Source organism: Plectropomus leopardus, chromosome 13, assembly GCF_008729295.1.
Source record: "Plectropomus leopardus isolate mb chromosome 13, YSFRI_Pleo_2.0, whole genome shotgun sequence".
NCBI classification, from domain to species: Eukaryota; Metazoa; Chordata; class Actinopteri; order Perciformes; family Serranidae; genus Plectropomus; species Plectropomus leopardus.
The window spans coordinates 4,748,423-4,766,275 of record NC_056475.1 but is presented as its reverse complement, the minus strand read 5'-3'; positions in this window follow the sequence as shown (position 1 = coordinate 4,766,275).

Genomic DNA, 17,853 nt, shown 5'->3' with positions numbered 1-17,853 from the left:
GATGGCTGCTCTTGAAGTGATACATTTACATTGTGGGTTTTTTGACTGATGCCTTTATGAGCTTACAGTGATGAAACATTATCGTGCAGATAGAAGGTTTGATTACAACTTTATTTTCTGTTGTTGTGTTACTAGTTCACACAGATGGTTACATTTGTTGTTTTACTGTATATGCAAGTCATGAGGGCTTTTATATAAATACATGCGCTCCTCTTTCTATTAAACTCATTGTATGTAGTGCACAGCATGCACCACCAGAGCTCAGTCTCTGGTAGAACAGGTAGCTGAGCTGAAAGACACTGTGACACCTAGTGATGGAAGGATAGGTTACAGGACTATAAACAGCCGACGGCCAGCAACAGCAGAGAGAGACTTTGGGAAGTAACAGATTTATTTTGACCAATCTAGAGCTTGATGCACTTGATAGATTCAATTTCTAGAATTAGTTTAGGGGGCAAAAGAAAGGGTTGTTTTCATGTCAAAATATTGATCTGAGGAATAACAAGTAACTGTCATTCAAATGATCTAGTTCCCCTTGTAGAGATAGAAAGTAGGAGAAAATGGAAATACTCAACTCTCTCAAAATTGTTCCAAAGAGGTGTACTTGAAGAGGGTGCTTTGCACCACTGAATACTTACAGATAGTTACAGCTAAGCCTTATAGCCAAACCTTTTGAGAGTCACATTTAAGCCTTGAGTGCCCTTTAGGAAATATTTGTCTCAGAGTGAACATTTGGCAGCAAGTGACTTTTTCTGTGGCTGACTTCTGTTGTTTATCATCTTGAGTCTGTATACAGTATACTGATGAAAATCTTTGTATATATAGACATACAGAAGAGTAATGTGTTTGGTAGATTCTTGGTGTTTCCCGCACACAGCACTATATTTATCTGCAAGTTGTATTTATTTTTTGGATCAGATTTCATCAGATTTTCTACAAAATGACACACTCCAGGCTCCTGCTATTACTTTAAACTCTTTAAACAAATTGTGGCTTTCTTAACGTTGGCAGATTTATTTGCCATAGATGTGGTTCAAGTCCATGGCAAATAAATCACAGCTTAGTTAAAACATGCCTCTGTTTCTCCACAATGTGAACCCTTATGCACAAACCACAGCTGCTCAGTATTTGTTGATGTAATGCTTTAAAGGTAGTACAAATAATCAACTGAAGAAATTACTATTCATTGAATTTACTAAAAGGCTAAATACTATAGATTATTTTTTGGGCATTTTGCCTTTATGTGATCATGACAGCTAAACAGAGTCCTTCGACCATGGACTGTATGAATAATGAGCACAGCTACCGTGACGTCAGCCTTTGGTTTGGGAACTGCCATTTTGTAGCCTCGAGTTCGGCATTTCTTCTGTCCCGATCTGACTCACAGACTGTAGCAACATCTCGCAGATAGCCTGTCACTCATATATGCGAAACTTTAAGCCTTAATACAATGAAAATTGGAGAGTTATAAAAAAGACTCACCTGTCGTACATTTGTCAGAATGTTGAAATAAGTCACAAAGACTAAAACCATTTTTGTACCAGGCTGTAAACATGTTTATTCCTGCTGTGAAGTTAGACATTTCAGCATGGGGGTCTATGGGGATTGAAGCCAGCCCCAAACTGCCACTAGATGAGCAGCAGGTTTTGGCACATCCACCACTGACTCCATTATTCAGCCCATGAGTTTGCTGCTTGACTTTCGTCATACAGACTGGAGGAGCTGGTGATCAAGTTCAAATCTCCTGATTAATAGACGATCCGCTCTACCTCCTTAGTCTCTGTATAAATCCTTTATATTGAGATATTCAAATACAGTTGGCTTTATTTTGCATATGATGAATAATGTACTTAATATTGATTAAACCCCAGGTCCCAAATGTGATACTAATGAGACCCAAGGAATCATATTTGGCTCTCTTCATGTTCCAACATGTTCTCATCCCAAGACATTGCACATCGTCGCTTTGTCAGTGGACTTTCATGTTTACATATTTTGCTCCAGGTATCCTCCTGCTTTCGCTGTTGATGTTTCGGGGTGCTGTGACCAATGCAGGGATGAAAACTAAAGCATATAGTTAGGTTTAGAAATGTCATTGTTTGGCCTTTCATTCATACAGGAAGCCAACAGTGGGCTCCCAGGTGAAAGCCCGGGGTTTGTTTGACCCATCCACCACCCTGTATTCCCTGTTCCTTCCAGCTCCTTATATCACTTTGTTACCGGTAGTGTTTCAACCTGATGGCGTCCAGCAACATATCATATAGCAGTGATTGGCTAACGGCGGCCGCGCTATCAACTGATGCCGCCTGGTGGCATATCAAACTGCCGCTAAAGGTGGCTTTTGGAGTCGGTGTTACGCTAAAAACAATGCCAAAGCAGCGGTATTTGACAGCTTTGGAAGGAGAACAGAGCATGTTCTCACAAAGTCAAGTCAATTGTATTTATAAAGCACATTATCACGTATCACAGTTTCCCTCAGAGGGCTTTACAACATATGGCTCTGTCTTTGGACACTCACAGTAGAAAGGGAAAAAAATCCCCCAAAAAAACTTTAACAAAGAAAAAAATGGTAGAGACCTCAGAAAGAGCAATTTCAAAAAGGGATCCCGGCATGCAAAGAACAATGAAATTACAGTGAATTACAAAATTATACATAGGAACAAGAGGGAGAGAGAGATGCACAGCAACAGTAATAACAATAGCATAACATATAACAATAGTAAGAGAAATATGAATATTGATAGTTGTAGTTTATGATAGTATGTATGTTACATATATATATATATATGTAACATATATGTATGTTATGTATGTATGTTATATGTAACAGGGGGGGTGTAGATTGATTGACTCTGTATTTACTGAGCCTTGGTTTGTTGAATTGTAGGGGGTGACTGAAATGACTATAATGACCGTGAAAACCAGAGAGTGGGGTGTGGGTTATCATTAAGGCGGTCTCTGATGATGCCACAGTACGTTGTATGAGAGACACATGGCATTGAAACCTCTCTTGGGTGGTATTCCCTGTTTCAAACATAAACTCAGGGAGAGGGTTGAAACCGATGCTATACATTCCTGCGGACCGACTGCTCGGGGAAACTCTTGAAGAACATAATCCTCTATTAGAGGCCTGTTGGGAGACTATTGTTGACTAGTTTGCCTCTCGGTTTGTATCTCGCCTCTAATTGTGTTTGCTGCTCCAGAAGGTCCCCCTTGTGTAACCGTCGCAATGGCAAAAGCAGTTTCCGTCCCATACCTTTTGATCTGCATGAAAGTTTTATCCCTCTGCCCATCCGTCCACGCCTCGAGGACTTTAATGAGAGTTTATTGGAACCATTTTAGCCAAGCCAGTTTAATTTATTTATGCTTAAAAGCTGCAGCGGTAAGAGGCTTATGGAACCGTTAACCCTGGCAATGCTTGTCGCAAAGCGGGCCCTGTCAGTTTTTTTTTCTCCCCCCAGAAAGGCTTGCTTACTTTACAGACACATTGAAATTCTAGGAGAGCGCTCCACAGCTTGCCGAAGGGATTACTGGTAAATCCCTGCAAACTCCAGATGTTTTCCCAGGCAGCACGCAGTGAGGAAACATCGCCCATCCCCTGTAAACATCTGTCAGACAAAAGCCTCCGCCACAGAGGAGACAACAGAAGCTTAGAGGGAGTAAAGTAGCTTGACTAGTCAGATTTTCACTCTGTTAGATCTGTTTGTTCATGAAGAGCTAAGTGGTTTTGTGGGGCGTCTTGTGTGCCTGCTTATGCTAAGCTTCAAAGTGGACGAGTGTACAGTCTAACTGAAATATTTGGCGGTTAAACAGATGAGGAAGCAGGCTTGTAATTTTGCCCATCTGATTTCCAAAGTATCTCTAAACCCGGAGCTTTCCTTGGCAGATCACCAACAGAGATCCTCAGACTTAGAAAAAAAGAGAAAGACTTTAGTTTTTACTTTGTTTTTCAGTGTACAGTTAGTGGTCATTGATGAGGTGGGTGTACTACTAGGTAGATGGATGGATTACAAAGGAGGAAGTTATACTTTTCTACATATTCCAGCAGCTTTTGGGCTAATAGGTGGGTAAATGGCCAGAAAAAGATGTCAGTATACCCTGCATACCTTCGTGTACCCTCTACTATAACACCGTGTACAGCAGTGCTACTTAAGTTGTGGCCTTCAGGCTGATTTGTTTCTCGAACCATTTTCTAATTTACAGTAAAAAAGACATTCTTGTTATGAACTTTTAGTATACAGAAAGTGCCAGAGTGCATAAAAAGCATCAAAATAGAGCTTGTTTATCAAAAAAATTGCAAGTGGAGGATCACCCCCACTCCCCAGCTAAAATGTCCTAAATGTCCTAAAATCCTGGAAACATCCAAAAAAAAAAAAAAAAAATCCCCAAAATGTTTTAAAGTCCTAGAGACATCCTTAAATCCTAGAACCCTTCAAAAATCCCCCAAAACGTCCTCAGTTCCCAGAAATGTCCTAAATTCCCGGGAATGTCCTAAATTCTCAGAAATGTCCTAAAATCCTAGAAACACCCTAAATTCCTAAAAATGTCCTGAAATTGGAGGATTTTAGGAGTATCTCTTGTGTAAAGCATCATTCATGAAATTTTACTAAATTTAAAGAAGCATTGTGTAGGATGTAGTGATATCTAATGGTGAGGACTGGAGATTGCAACCAGCTGATGTTTCTCCCAGTTAGGATTCCTTCTGTGTTCAATATCCAGGGCTTTTTTTTTCTTTTTCTTTTTTTTTTATTAAGGAGCTGAATCATCTGCAGAGGTCTCTTCCTTTGTGTTTTTCCAGTGCTGACAGGTTGGAGACAGGCTGCTAGCTCAACACCTTACATGTGCTCGCCTTTGTTCTCTGGTAAGATTAAGACATTCAGGAGGTTTTAACCCGGAGCAGAACTATCCGCAAAGGTCTCTTCTTTTCCAATACAGACAAACCGGGTGAATAAAACCAGCAAAAAAAATCTAAATAAAGCAGTTTCATGTAAAAAAAAATCAGTTTTCTAAACTTGTTTGTTGCAGAGGGGGCTGTTAACTACAATAGCCGCCATGAAAATGCGAGAATAGATGGCCCTATCTAGAGCCAGTGTTTTGTTTGTCCTTTCTGGGCTACTGTAGAAACATGGTGGTGCAACATGGTGATCTCGGTAGACGAGAACCTGCTCCTTAAATAGATATTAACAGCTTATTCCAAGGTAACAAAAACACAGTGATTCTTATTTTCATGTGATTATACACTAAAGAAAGCATACTTCTACTACATTCAATTTCTGCCAACATGTCCCCCTACATCCTACACACTGGACCTTTAAATGGTTGTGGCTTTCCTGTGTTATGAGTCTGGTGACAGGCTTTGCTGTATCCTGTCTGAGAGTCGTGATAGTGCCAGTGAGCTCTGAAGTCAGGCGTGGTTGCTTTTCCTCTCTCTGTGCGTGTATGTGTGTGTCATGTAAGTGGCAGTTGCTGCTGGGTTCAGGCCCCAGGCAGGAGCTCATATCCCCCTGCCATGTTTGTGTTAATTTGCTGGATGTAAACACAGTGAGTGGGCTGTAACAAGGCAGCGCCTGCCTCTGCGTCTCTGGTCTCCAGCCTCCTCAGTGGAAGACAGGATGGAGAGAGGGAGCGGCTGACCAGTGTCTGGATCACTGAACAATTGCAGGCCAGAGAGAGAGCGGCAGAGAGAGCGAGCCCTCAGTGTAGCCACTAGGGACGGGCCTGACAGATGGATGGAGCGAATGACTGGATGCTTAGCCAACTGGAAACACAACTTTCACCCACACAGGCTGTATGCTTTTGCCTGTCGCCTTTTATCTCCATCTCTCATACACAACCTAAAGGGAGCAAAACAGGATGTGTGTTTCCATAACTCTGATATTATATATACAGTATATATATGCTGTAGGTGGTGCGTATAATATGCAGTATAACATAGGGTTATTCAACTAAAAATTATGCTACTGACTTCATAAAATCAGCTGCTGTAATCACAAGTTTTGCTCTTGCTGGTTGTATTTAGGTCGATTCGGCAGACTATCGCATTAATTTGTGTGCCAATATTGTATCGATACATGTAGTATTGATTTTTTCTCTACATGTATGTTTATTGGGTTGTCAATTCACAACATTAAACCATCTTTTATCTCACCGGATTTTGCATCATGAGAATACCAGCAGAGGTATTCTACTCACGATTATTTATAATATGCCTTCATACACAACTGCTGCTTGGAAATGGTGCAGTGCACCACTAAAAACACCCATATTTAGTAAAAAAGATGCAAAATCTCAAACACAGCTGGGAAATGCTGTGATGTGTTAGTAAACATCACCCAGATTTGGTAAGAAAACACCCGGCATCTGTGCCACAAACCCTGGTGGAAATTATGCAAAAGGTTGCCAAAATACAACCGGTTCTGTTGTATCTTGAGGGCCGTTTACACAGCAACGGTTCTTGCATGAAACATTGGAATTTTGTTGCCGTTTGGCCTTTTGTCCACACAAAAACCGTATTGAAAATGCAAACTTTTGAAACCAGGTTCCAGAGTGTAATCTTTTGACAACGCCTCCCCTTCTGTCGCCGGTAAACTGGCGATGTGAGGATCCTTTGAGAACGGTGACGTCATGGACGCACTTTGCACATGCGTATGGTGTGTCATTACAAAGTTACACAGCCAGCACCTGGCCTGGCATGCATACTACTGCATTTTCAGTTGTTTTTGCGGAGCCATGAGGATCGTTTTCCTAATGTTATCATTGGAGCACAGATTTTTTTTAAAACACACAGGAAAGACTTTTCCGTTTTTAGTAGGGCCGTTCTCGTCTAAATGTGGCCTTGGTTTCAAACAGTGGTGTATAGCTTAGCTTGGCTTGCCTGGGTGACACAGCATCCACCATCCCCTTCACCTACTGATAAAGACGTCAGATTATATATTGGCGCCTTAGAAATGTTAATATGCCATGTACAAATGTATCATATCCATGATTTGTAGAAACATACAATGGCATTATTTTCTCCTGGTGTCTGGGCTGAGATATGAGAGGGCTCTCCATCTCGTCTAACTCTCCACCAGAGAGTGACAACTTGTCAAAGAATTCCTTTAAGGTTCCCAAAATCATATTCATGGACTTGGAGCCTTTGTATTTTGTATTATGCATGTTATGAAAATATTTCCAAACTTCTGTTCTGCTGGATAGCAGAGATGTAATAAAGGTGTATAAGGAGCTGCAGAGCGAATGTGTGCCTCATTTTCTCCTCAGAGGAGTCCTCCCAGAGCTCATTAGCCCCAGTTAAATTCCCACTGGAATGCCGGATCCTGCCTGCCGTCTGCTGCCCGCTCCGTGAGCAGCTCTGGTTTCAGCCTGCTGGTTGACCGGGCACGGGGAGGGTTCCCATAGTTGAGCTGCATGGGCAGACCCTGGTACCCTGGCTCAAAGAGCCCTCTGTTGTGCCGTGCACACGCTCACATGCAGGGTAGTGTCGCTTCACAGGCACACACACACACACACACACACACACACACACAAGAGAGGCAGCCTGGCAATGTGAGCTATGGGAATGTCACAGATTTATGGAAGGATGGATCACATGCTCACAGACTGCTGGAGAGCAAAGTCCAACAATTGCTTTTTGTCTGAATGTAAACTTGTGTAACTGTCTGGCAATACCAGTCTTCGCTGGCGTCGTCCAAAGAAACAATCCTCTGCTTTTTCAGCAGCCTCCCTCTGAGTGAGGCCCCACTAAAAATCTTCCTGATTTTGCAGAATAGATCTACATGAAAACATGCGGACCCTCTCCCACATTCAGTGACGTCTAGAGCAGGGATACTCAACTTGCTTTGCTTGGGGGCCACTTATGCATGATGGCAGAAGGCCAGGGGCCAGTTACAGTATCCCCATACATGTTTTTAAGTTTTTAGGACATTTTTAGGACTTTGGGGCATTTCTAGGATTTTAGCACATATCTGGAATTTCAGGACATCTCTAGGGTTTTAGCAGGTTTAGAGGATTTTAGGACATTTCTTGAAGCTCAGGACAATTCTAGGATTTTAGGACATATCTAGGAGTTTTGCAAGTTTCTCTGATTTTGGGACGTTTCTAGTATTTTAGGACATTTCTGGGATTTTAGGATGTTTCTCGGATTTAAGGACATGTCTATGATTTTTAGGACATTCATATGATTTTAGGACATTTCTAGGACTACAGGATGTTTTAGAATGTTATGATATTTCTAGGACTTCAGGTCATTTCTAGGATTTGAGGATGATTGCAGGATTTTAGGACGTTTCTTTGATCTTAGAATAATGCTAGGAAATTGGGATTTATCTTGGATTTTAGCACGTTTCTTGGATTTTTGGACATTTCTTAGATTTTAGGATTTTAGGATGTTTCTAGGATTTCAAGGCATTTCTCAGATTTTAGGACATTTCTAGGGTTTTAGGGGATTTCACAGATTTAAGGACATTTCTAGGGTATTTGGATGTCTCTTGGATCTTAGGACGTTTTTAGGATTTTAGCACATTAGGGGGTTAGCTGGAACCTCTGTCTGGGGTTGCAGGGGATCCTCCACTGGCGCCTTTTTTGATAAACATCTTTATTTAGATGCTGTTTCATGTACTCTGGCACCTTATGTATACTTAAAGTACAGGACACATGGGAAAAATCTGTTTATTACACACTATGTTCTACAAATGGCCAACAGTCTCTCACTGTGACCAACTAGCTTTCTCAGCGAAATCCACTCTACCCCAAGTTGGCTTTTTCCCTAAAAGTTTTATCCAGCGAGAGGAGGGAGGACGGAGTGTGAGGGAGAGCGGGCCAGAGGAGAGTGCATATCAAAGCGAAGCAGCCATCTGTCAGCACAGGCAGCAAACAGCTGGTGGAGGAGATGCAAGATGTCTGAACAAAGACTGACAAGATGGAAGATGACAGGAAACAGATTTCCCTCCCTTTTACCCCTCCTGCACGAGAAGAGGTTGACCATCGCAGTGCTGTGATGTCTCTCAGTCTCCAGATGCTGGCTCTCCTCTCCTCCTCACTCCTCTCATCTCCTCGCCTCTAATCTTCTCGCCTCGCTGTCCTCTCCACCTCCTCTCCTCTCCTCCCCCAGCAGAGTGACGGCCACCTTCTTTATTTTCCCCCAACTTGTTACCGCAGAGATTCTCCAGTCTGCTCCCTCGCCGCTTAATTTGTTCATTTGCATTTCTGTTGCGCTCGAGAACAGAGAATCTCTCATCTCTCACATGTAGGCAGAATTAAACTAGCTCTGCTGGAATTATCATGTAATAATTAATACATGATATGCTTTAATTATACTAATTATGATAGCATTTACTCAGTGAAGTTTTTTTGCTTTAAAATAGGATTTTTGTTGGACCTAAATATTACATTCTGTGAATTATTTAGCTCTAGTAATTGACCTGCTGCAGCTTAAGTAGATACACATCTCTCCGCTCATTTGCTCAGATAAATGAAGCGATGTGAGTTGTGTTAAGTAAATTTTTAGGAAATGAGCACGGGCCTTGTGTTAATTAGTGTTGCAGCGCATAAGCTGCCTCACATCAGGTCTCTCTCTACTTAGCACAGTCCATTCCCCCTTGTGCCTTTTCCCCCCTCGCACCGTTAATTTGAACAGAAAATGCAGTCTACTTCTAAATAGGGCAGCGGTGCACACTAGCCGCAATCATTAAGCCCATTTTCTGCCAGCTTAGAGCTGTTGAAATGTCTGTAATGGGGCGAAAGCGGGAGAGTTTTTGTCTCCTCTCTCTATCCACAGTGTAATGTGTAATGTGTGACATTGGCCAGTGTAATACTGTAATGGCCCTAATTGTCTAATCACGCTAATATGTGGCTGCTGCTCTTGGACATGACAAGGGCAAAGTGAGCTAATAAACAGTGATTACTGTCACTTGAAATCAGCACGTAGAAGAGGGGGGAAATTTTAGCTGCAGGGGGATTTTTTCCTGCGTTTCCCTCCTCTCGCCTGCTTTTTTGACAGACAGCGGAAGCATGGTGGCGGTGAAAGGTCAGCTTGTGGTTGCATGTGAGTGATGAAATGACAGAGAGAGAGAGAGAGAGAGAAAACGATGTCATGTCCAGATCTTGTCCCTTCGGTCGGTTAGATTGACAAGCTGTCAGTCTGGCCAGCTCGTACTCTGTGGAACAAAGAATCGACGAGGCAGAGCTTTCACTTTCCCCGACCATCTGCCTCTCCGTCTCTGCCTCTTCCTGCTTCTCTTCAGTGTACTCTGTTAGAGATGGAATTTGACATATCAGCTGATGCTGTCGAAAAAAGCGTTACAGTAAGGGCAAATGCCAGCACTTTCACTGTGACTTGATGTGCATCAGTCCACGCCATGAGGGTGGAGGTTAGTCCAGTGAAGGAGATGAGATGAAATTCAAAGTTAAGATATTAGAGTTGTAGTTGTTATGTAAGTTCACTGGTGGGAGAAAATTATTTGGATCCAGCCCTGGAATCGTTTTTATCTGCAGAAAAACAGAAAAAAAACAGATAGCTTGATCAAAAAGGAAAGAAAACTCTTTTCTTGCAGGAGAGCCGAGTTTGGATTAGGAGTTATGTTAGCCAGTTTGATAACTTTGTTGTCTTTATTACTTCAATTTTTTTTTTTTAATTTATCAAAGACGAGTCTTTTTAATTTGGCTTTCAAGTTGTGTTAACTTTACTGGAATCATTGTTTAAGTTTTGCTTTTTGTATAACCAAATATTGTGATTGTTTATCATCATCTGATCTTGTTTGCTAAGCACTTTGGGCTGTATGTTTGTATGAAATTTAGCAGATAAATAAGGCTTTTATTGCTGTTATTGTTATTAGGCATAACTTATTGAGATAAACAGCATTGTTTTCAAGGGGTCCTTAATGAAAACAATACAATATAAGCACAATTTGATAAAATATTCAACCAGAAACAAAATTCAAACAATTAAATGATACCAAACATAGTAAAAAAACAAAACAAAGCAAGCAAATGAACAAAAACAAACAAAAAAACAAAAAATAATAAGACATACAAATTGAGGAGAAAGTGCTCGAAACAGAGAATAAAACTGATTTTTCAATCATAGAGGAACATTTTTGTGTCATTAAATATTTTTACCATCCATCCAGAATGTTCAGAAAGCATTTCACTATTTCTTTTGCAATTTACAGGACATATCTTGCTAAATTGCTACTTCTATTTTTTACCCATGATTTCAAAAGAAATCAAACCAATTTTCTTAGGTTTCAGAGGTTTAAATGCTTGTGAAAGGCGTCTTAATGCAGCACAGATTTCCATCCAGGTCTTATTGAACAACATCATACCCGACAGATCCCTGGTGCATACAAGGTGATGACTCAGATGCTGGATTTCTTTCCCAAGTTGCCCAGAAGTCAATCATTGTAGTGTCAAATAGGTCCATTTAGTCAGGCTGTTCATAATGAAAACTGTAGGTTAAAAACTGGTATGTGACTTTTCATCTGGCTGGTGGTGAGGATGCAAAGTTCAGACAAGTTGCAATTGAAGATATCCACCTTAAAGTTTTGTTTCAGTCGCAGGCACACAATATTGCATGTTGAGAAGATGCCAGTCATGACTGACAGTCAGCGTTACAGTCATCCTTTCTTGTCACCGCAGCCGGACACAAGGACTCAGCTGGCAACAATCACTAAAAATGTCTCTCTTTACAGTTTGTTGTCTTGCGAGATAAACGTATTTGTTTCTGGGTGTTTGGAGTTGATGTTTTTTGTACAATCCCCAGGCTGTGAAGCCCTCATTTCACAGCTTCCCAGAGACCAGTTAACCCCTCGTTTCCTCCCTGGAGCATTCAGTAAGGACCACAGCAGTTGTGTGCGTGCATGCGTGCATGTGTGAATCTTTGCTGTATCTTCTGTGCAGCAGACTTTTTTCTACAGTGGTCGGGCACTCTGATAGCCTCCATTCATTATTCAGCTCTACTCCAGCTGCACCACACCCCCAAGCAGCACAGAAATAAAACAAGGTTAAGAATTGGCATGAAATGTGTCTCAGTGGATCAAGTGGTGGGGGAGGGCGGGTGGAGGTTTAGGAGACGGGGGAGGTATGGGCCTTTATCTGCGCGCCATCTTTTATTAATTGCCCTGGTGCTTAGACTGCGAGTTTCTCCGTGATCATTAATGCATGCGCGGAATAACGTATTTACATGTTCTCATGCATTATGCATGTGCAGGGAGGGGGCTACAGTGTTGTGGAGGACCCTCTGCCCACAGGTCCTGTGTTGTTTTTTTTCTGTGTGTGTGTGCTTGTCTGTGTGGGAGCTGATTTGCATTCAGCCATGCGGTGAAATCCACTTGCTACCAGACCCCTGGCTGCAGCAGGAAGGCGATGGAGCATCGGACAACAAACAATATTCCCCGCGCCTTCACACGGGCCGCTGAGGGTGCTGACTGTCTGACAGAGGCTGACAGGCCTCAGTGTCACTGAGAAGTTGTAACCAGATATGTTTGCTAAAGGAGCATGAGGTGGAAAGCAGTGAAACATTTAGTTTCTCTCTTTTGTTAAACTTCTCGCCCGTAATGCTGCCATAATCACACTCTTCCATTCACTCTTGCAAAGATTTGGAGTCACCAAAAAGTCAGCACCCTAGAGTGTAGGCAAAAAGAAAAAAGGCTAAAAGACATCAGTGACAGGATTGGGACACAATGGTGTTTGAAAGAATTCTGAAAGTCTGAATAAAACCTCTCTCTGTCTGTCTTGCTGGTATTTATTATGACTTATGATACTGGAATATGATTATAAGTGATGCCATTCCCAGCTCTGATGTCTGAGTTAAAGGTCCAGTGTGTTGGATTTAGAGGAATATATTGGCAGAAATTGAATATAGCATAATAATGTTTTCTTTGGTGTATAATAATAGTGTTTTGTTACCTTATATGTATCATTTATATCCAGGAAGTGGGTCTAAACAGAGGAGACAGGGAAACCAAACACAGGCTCTAAACAGGGCCATTTGAGTTTGTGCATAACCCAGCATTTCTGGAAGCCCCCAATGATGAGAGAGTCGAAAAAACAGTTATTTTTCAAACTGCTTTATTCAGTGATTTTACCATTTGTTTTGGAAAGTAATACATCATTGTTAATAATTCAGCTCCCAATTAAAACCTCTTGAATGTCTCTATCTTTAAAGTAATCAGAGAAAAAAAGTTGAGCCTGTCTGTGATGAGCAGAACAGCTTCAGAAAAACACTGATGTGTAAAATGAAACTGCTTTATTCAGTGTTTTTACTGGTTTTAATTACCCGGTTCGTTTGTTTTGGAGAGGAGGAGACCTCTGCGGATAATCTGGCTCCCGGTTTAAACCTCATGAACATCTGGATCATAAGTCATCAGAGAGAAAAGTTGAGAAACAGGTTTTTATACTGACTTGTTATGTAAATCTACTTTATTCAGTGTATATATTGTTCTTTTGGAGAGAATGAGACCTCTGCAAATAACTCGGCTCCCAGTTGAAATCAGAAAAAAAGTAAAGCACATTTCAGCAGGTGCTGAGCTCGCAGCTCTTCTGCGACATGCCAAACAACATTGGACAAACTTCTTTGTAACATAAAACTGCTTTATTCAGTATTTTTACCTGTTCGAATCACCTTGTCCGTTTGTTTTGGAGAGGAAGAGACCCCTGCAGGTAATTCGGCTCCTGATAAAAACCTCCTGAACAATGAACACTGAAGGATTCAACTTGTTGCAGTCCTTGCTGCTAGATACAAAGAAACCCAACTAAATCTTGCACACTGCTTCTTTAGACAGAATGCAGCATTAAAACTCAAGTATTTTCTCGGTCTCTTGTTAAAAGCACTGCTGATCAAACAAGTCAAAGCTCGGCTCCCCGTTAGCCTTTTCACCTCACTGCTTAAAAACTGACTCGGTCAGACTTGTAATTCTTGTGTTTCCACAAACTGCAGCTCATGAAGACAACTCTCTGCCCCGGAGCTGCCCTCTTATTTATTTTGTGTATGTATTTCCTTGTTCCTCTGCTCCTGCTTCTTATTATCATAAGTCCAAACTCAGCAGGTCGCCCTGATATCGATCAGCGGCTGGCCCCGGCCGCTCTCGTTTAACTTGTTGTAAATGAGCACAGTGTGTCTCATTATTTTTTGTGCTGATTGCTGTGTGTTGTAATTTGTGCTTTGTAATTGTATCAGATAAGTGCTGGTGTGGTCGGTCGTTGTACTGCCTCCTTCCTTACATCAGAACCAAGCCTGCAGGATAATTAGAATTGATTTAGTTACAATTTAATTAATCACACTGTTAAATCTTTGGTACTTACTGCAGACTCACACTGTTAGTTTTGTGTGTGTGTGTCGTCAGGGTTATTAGTAGGCAGAAAAAATAAACCATTTACAGAAATGAACAGAGCTGCATAAATCAAAGCCATTTTTTTTGTTTGTTTTTCATGTTTTTTCTTATTGAGTGAGGGTCTGCAAACAGTACATTCAGTATTTCATATGTTGCATAATTTCTATAACATTTAATTTCTTCAAGAAATCAAATTTACTTATTTAACTCTGTTTGAATTGCTCATCCACAAGTACCCTACAGTCACACAGGAAATATTGCATCCCCACCCACACAAACATGTACATACTTTTCACACACACTCACACACAAATACAAACACACACAACAAACAGCAGGACTTTTGCTATCCCCCTTTAATGCATGTGTGTGTTGTGTTAAGAGAGAGATATTTGAGAGCTGCATTTTCACTGCCAATTGCATTTTTTTTTTAGAATTGATTACTTTTTGGTACTGGGTGATTTGATTTTGACAAGCTTTTGATTAAAAATGCTTGTCTTTTGTTGCAGTAAGATGTCTTAATGTTGTCTGATTTCCATATTTTCCGGAAAGCAAAACTGGTTTTTGATTGTGATCAGGATCTATGCTTTTCATGACGAGATGATCAGATCTTGTTTCAATCGCTGAAACACAGAGATAGAGTTTGTAAGGACTGCAGAAATAATCTTTCCAAGTCTAATAAATGGACTTGAACGTGAATAAAAACACAAAGGAAAGATTTTTCTGTTTTAAGCAGGGCTGTTCTCATCTACACTCGGCCTCAGACTAAAATTAAGGTATAGGGGAGAGTCTCTGCAGAAAAATACACTGCCACACACTTCTAGTGGGCCATAAGTGATGATGTATGAGTCTATACAGCCTTTTTTTTCAAGAAAATCCTGCAAAGTGTATCTTTAGAGTGCAAGTCTTGGGAGTAATGAGGCGCTCTTTGGAAGTCTTTTCTAATTAACACTGCTGAAAATGCTGGAGACAAACGCTACAATTTGTGCAGTCTATGGACTGTACCTCCAGCATCAGGACACTATTAGTTTGACCTTTCTGACATTTTGCATTGTGTTGCCACCAGTGTTGGCAGTACAGGAATTTAAAACTACTCTTTTGTGCTTAATGAAGCCCCTTGACACACAGTAGAAACCTAAAATGGAAAAAAAAAAAAACATGGTGTATTTCTGTCTGTGCGAATTGCAGTTGCTGTTTCGTGTGATTTGATTGTCCGGGTGCCTCCTTGAATAGCTGCCCAGGCATGTATTACTGCGGCGCCGACAACGAGAGGACCGCCGCTGTTGTTGTTGTGTCTTCAGGTTTATTCATCCTGAAGAGTGTTGGAGTGTGTTGTTGTGTGTGCGTATCTCTTCGCCTCCTTCACAGCGCCGGAGAAAACAAAGGCGCCCTTGCTCTTGCAGGCCCTGATTGCAGTCATTAGGATGCACAGGCGCTCCCGGTGTGACGGGGCCTCTCCTCGAGGGGATTCAGCTCGCAAAGCGCCGCCGCTCGCCTGTTTTTAATAACAATCATCTAAAATCGCTGCAATTAGCCCGCAGCTACAAGGAGATGGAGAGCAGAAAGATGCTGGAGAGGGAGGAGGGAGGGAGGAAGCTCAGATTCAGTGAACCTTTCCAATGTCAGCTCCTCTTTCACATGGAAAATTCAACAGGGCCTTTGTGTTCATCAATTATTAGCCCTGAAAGTTAAAAAGATCCATTGTGTATTTTTAATCAGAGTTATATGGGGAATCTTTGAACTGACTCCCAGTCCCGCCTGGGGCTACAAACACAGTTACCACTGCCAAGACTGCAAGTCTGGTATAAGATGAGGTTGAGCGAGCGCTGACTCCTTTCAAAACTATAGGTGTCGTCTTCAAGAAAAGTAGAAAAACAAAAAGAGAGTTTCTACAATCATGAGCTTAATGCAGTGTTTTCCTCGTCTAAAAACAGGATATGAAGTATTTAACATTTTATTTGGAGTCTGTGTGCTCGGCGATGCCCTTGACTCGCTGTCTTTGCCAGAAGCTAAACTGGCCGCACCATGTGGCAGAGGTTAATTTACACTATCAGCCAAGGTCAGCTCCTCGATAAAGAATCTTAAAAAGCCTTTAAATACATTTTTTCCCTTTAAGATTAAAAAAAATATGCCAGTAAAGTGAGAGCATTTTTTTTTTTTAGTGCAGAAGCATATGTGTTATTCTGTCCTTTTACCGAGATGAAAACGCTTTTTACTTGTCTTGCATTGGGAGAAAAAGTATTATAAGTAATGCAGCAGATCCAGAGATATAATTTTTTTTAATAATCCATGCATTGTTCTTAAGTATCCGGCGTTTACATTACCACGATGCAACTTGACTTAAGTCACTCGACTGTACAGATTCCAGCCAGTTCTCATTCTGAAGTCATCAAGTACCACCACTTTGTAAGTGCTTTTGCGGTAAGATCCGGATGCCAAAAGCCATCTTTTGCGTATGCATGATACACTGCAGAGGGCGTCAGCTGAGAACACAGTTGCAGTGTTAACATGCGCCCGTGGATGGCCGGATAACACCTGCCACGTCCACATGGCTTCACTTGAGAATTTTATTATTTGATATTATCCAAAAAACAGGCAGAAATGCCCTGAAAACTACATTTATATATAACTGTTGTTCGTTTTAATCTTCCTTTTGTTGCTTTCTTGCAATTTTTTGGGCCATCTCTTGAGTAGCTGATCATCTCTTCTTCCCCTGCTTTTTGACAGAAGAAATTTTCAAAGAGTTAAAGTGAGCTCTAAGGATTAAAAACAGTAAATATGAGATACTTAAAGAATATTGTAATAGATGACTTTAACTTCTAACAAAGTCATTTTCCGGTAAGATATAGGTAGGCTACTCTTACTCAGGTGTGGCTTTTAGGTATTTTACCACTGTTGATAAACACATTTTTGACGTTGATCCGTGACGTCACTTGACGTTACGTTCTCTGTTTGGGTAACGTCAAGGGTCCAGTTGCTTCCCCTTCTTAGTAGATGGTAGTCGGTATTTTTGTCTTTTTTTCGTAAACTCGCGAAAGTTATAATGTGTGGCTTCACTTAAACAAGTTGAAGGCACGGCTGAAGGAACACCTGCACACCGGGAAGAGCAAAAACGTGGACTGTGGAGTTAGACGTTTGTCATTTTTAACAGAGCTAGCTAGCCGTGCTAACGGCGCAAACTAACGGCTGCTTCGGCTCTGACCGACTTTATCCACCCGTTGACCACCGTGATACGTCCGCTAGGAAAGAGGACTATTTCGGGTGCTGTGTCCAGACATGACGTTAATAATATTGCCCAGACTAAATACAGATGTATTGATGAAGTCCGACGTTAGCGGTGCTTTTGAGCTTAAACGGCCCTTGAAGTCAGAGAAGAGCAGAGAGGCTGCGGTGGAGACAACAGCTGCTGTAAGTAAGTGCAGTTAAACCTTATTTAGTAAAAACTAATACTTTAACAGTACACCTGTCGTTAAAAACCTGGAAAAAGTCGTGTAATTTGCAAAAAGCAATTTCCAAGCCTGAGAAA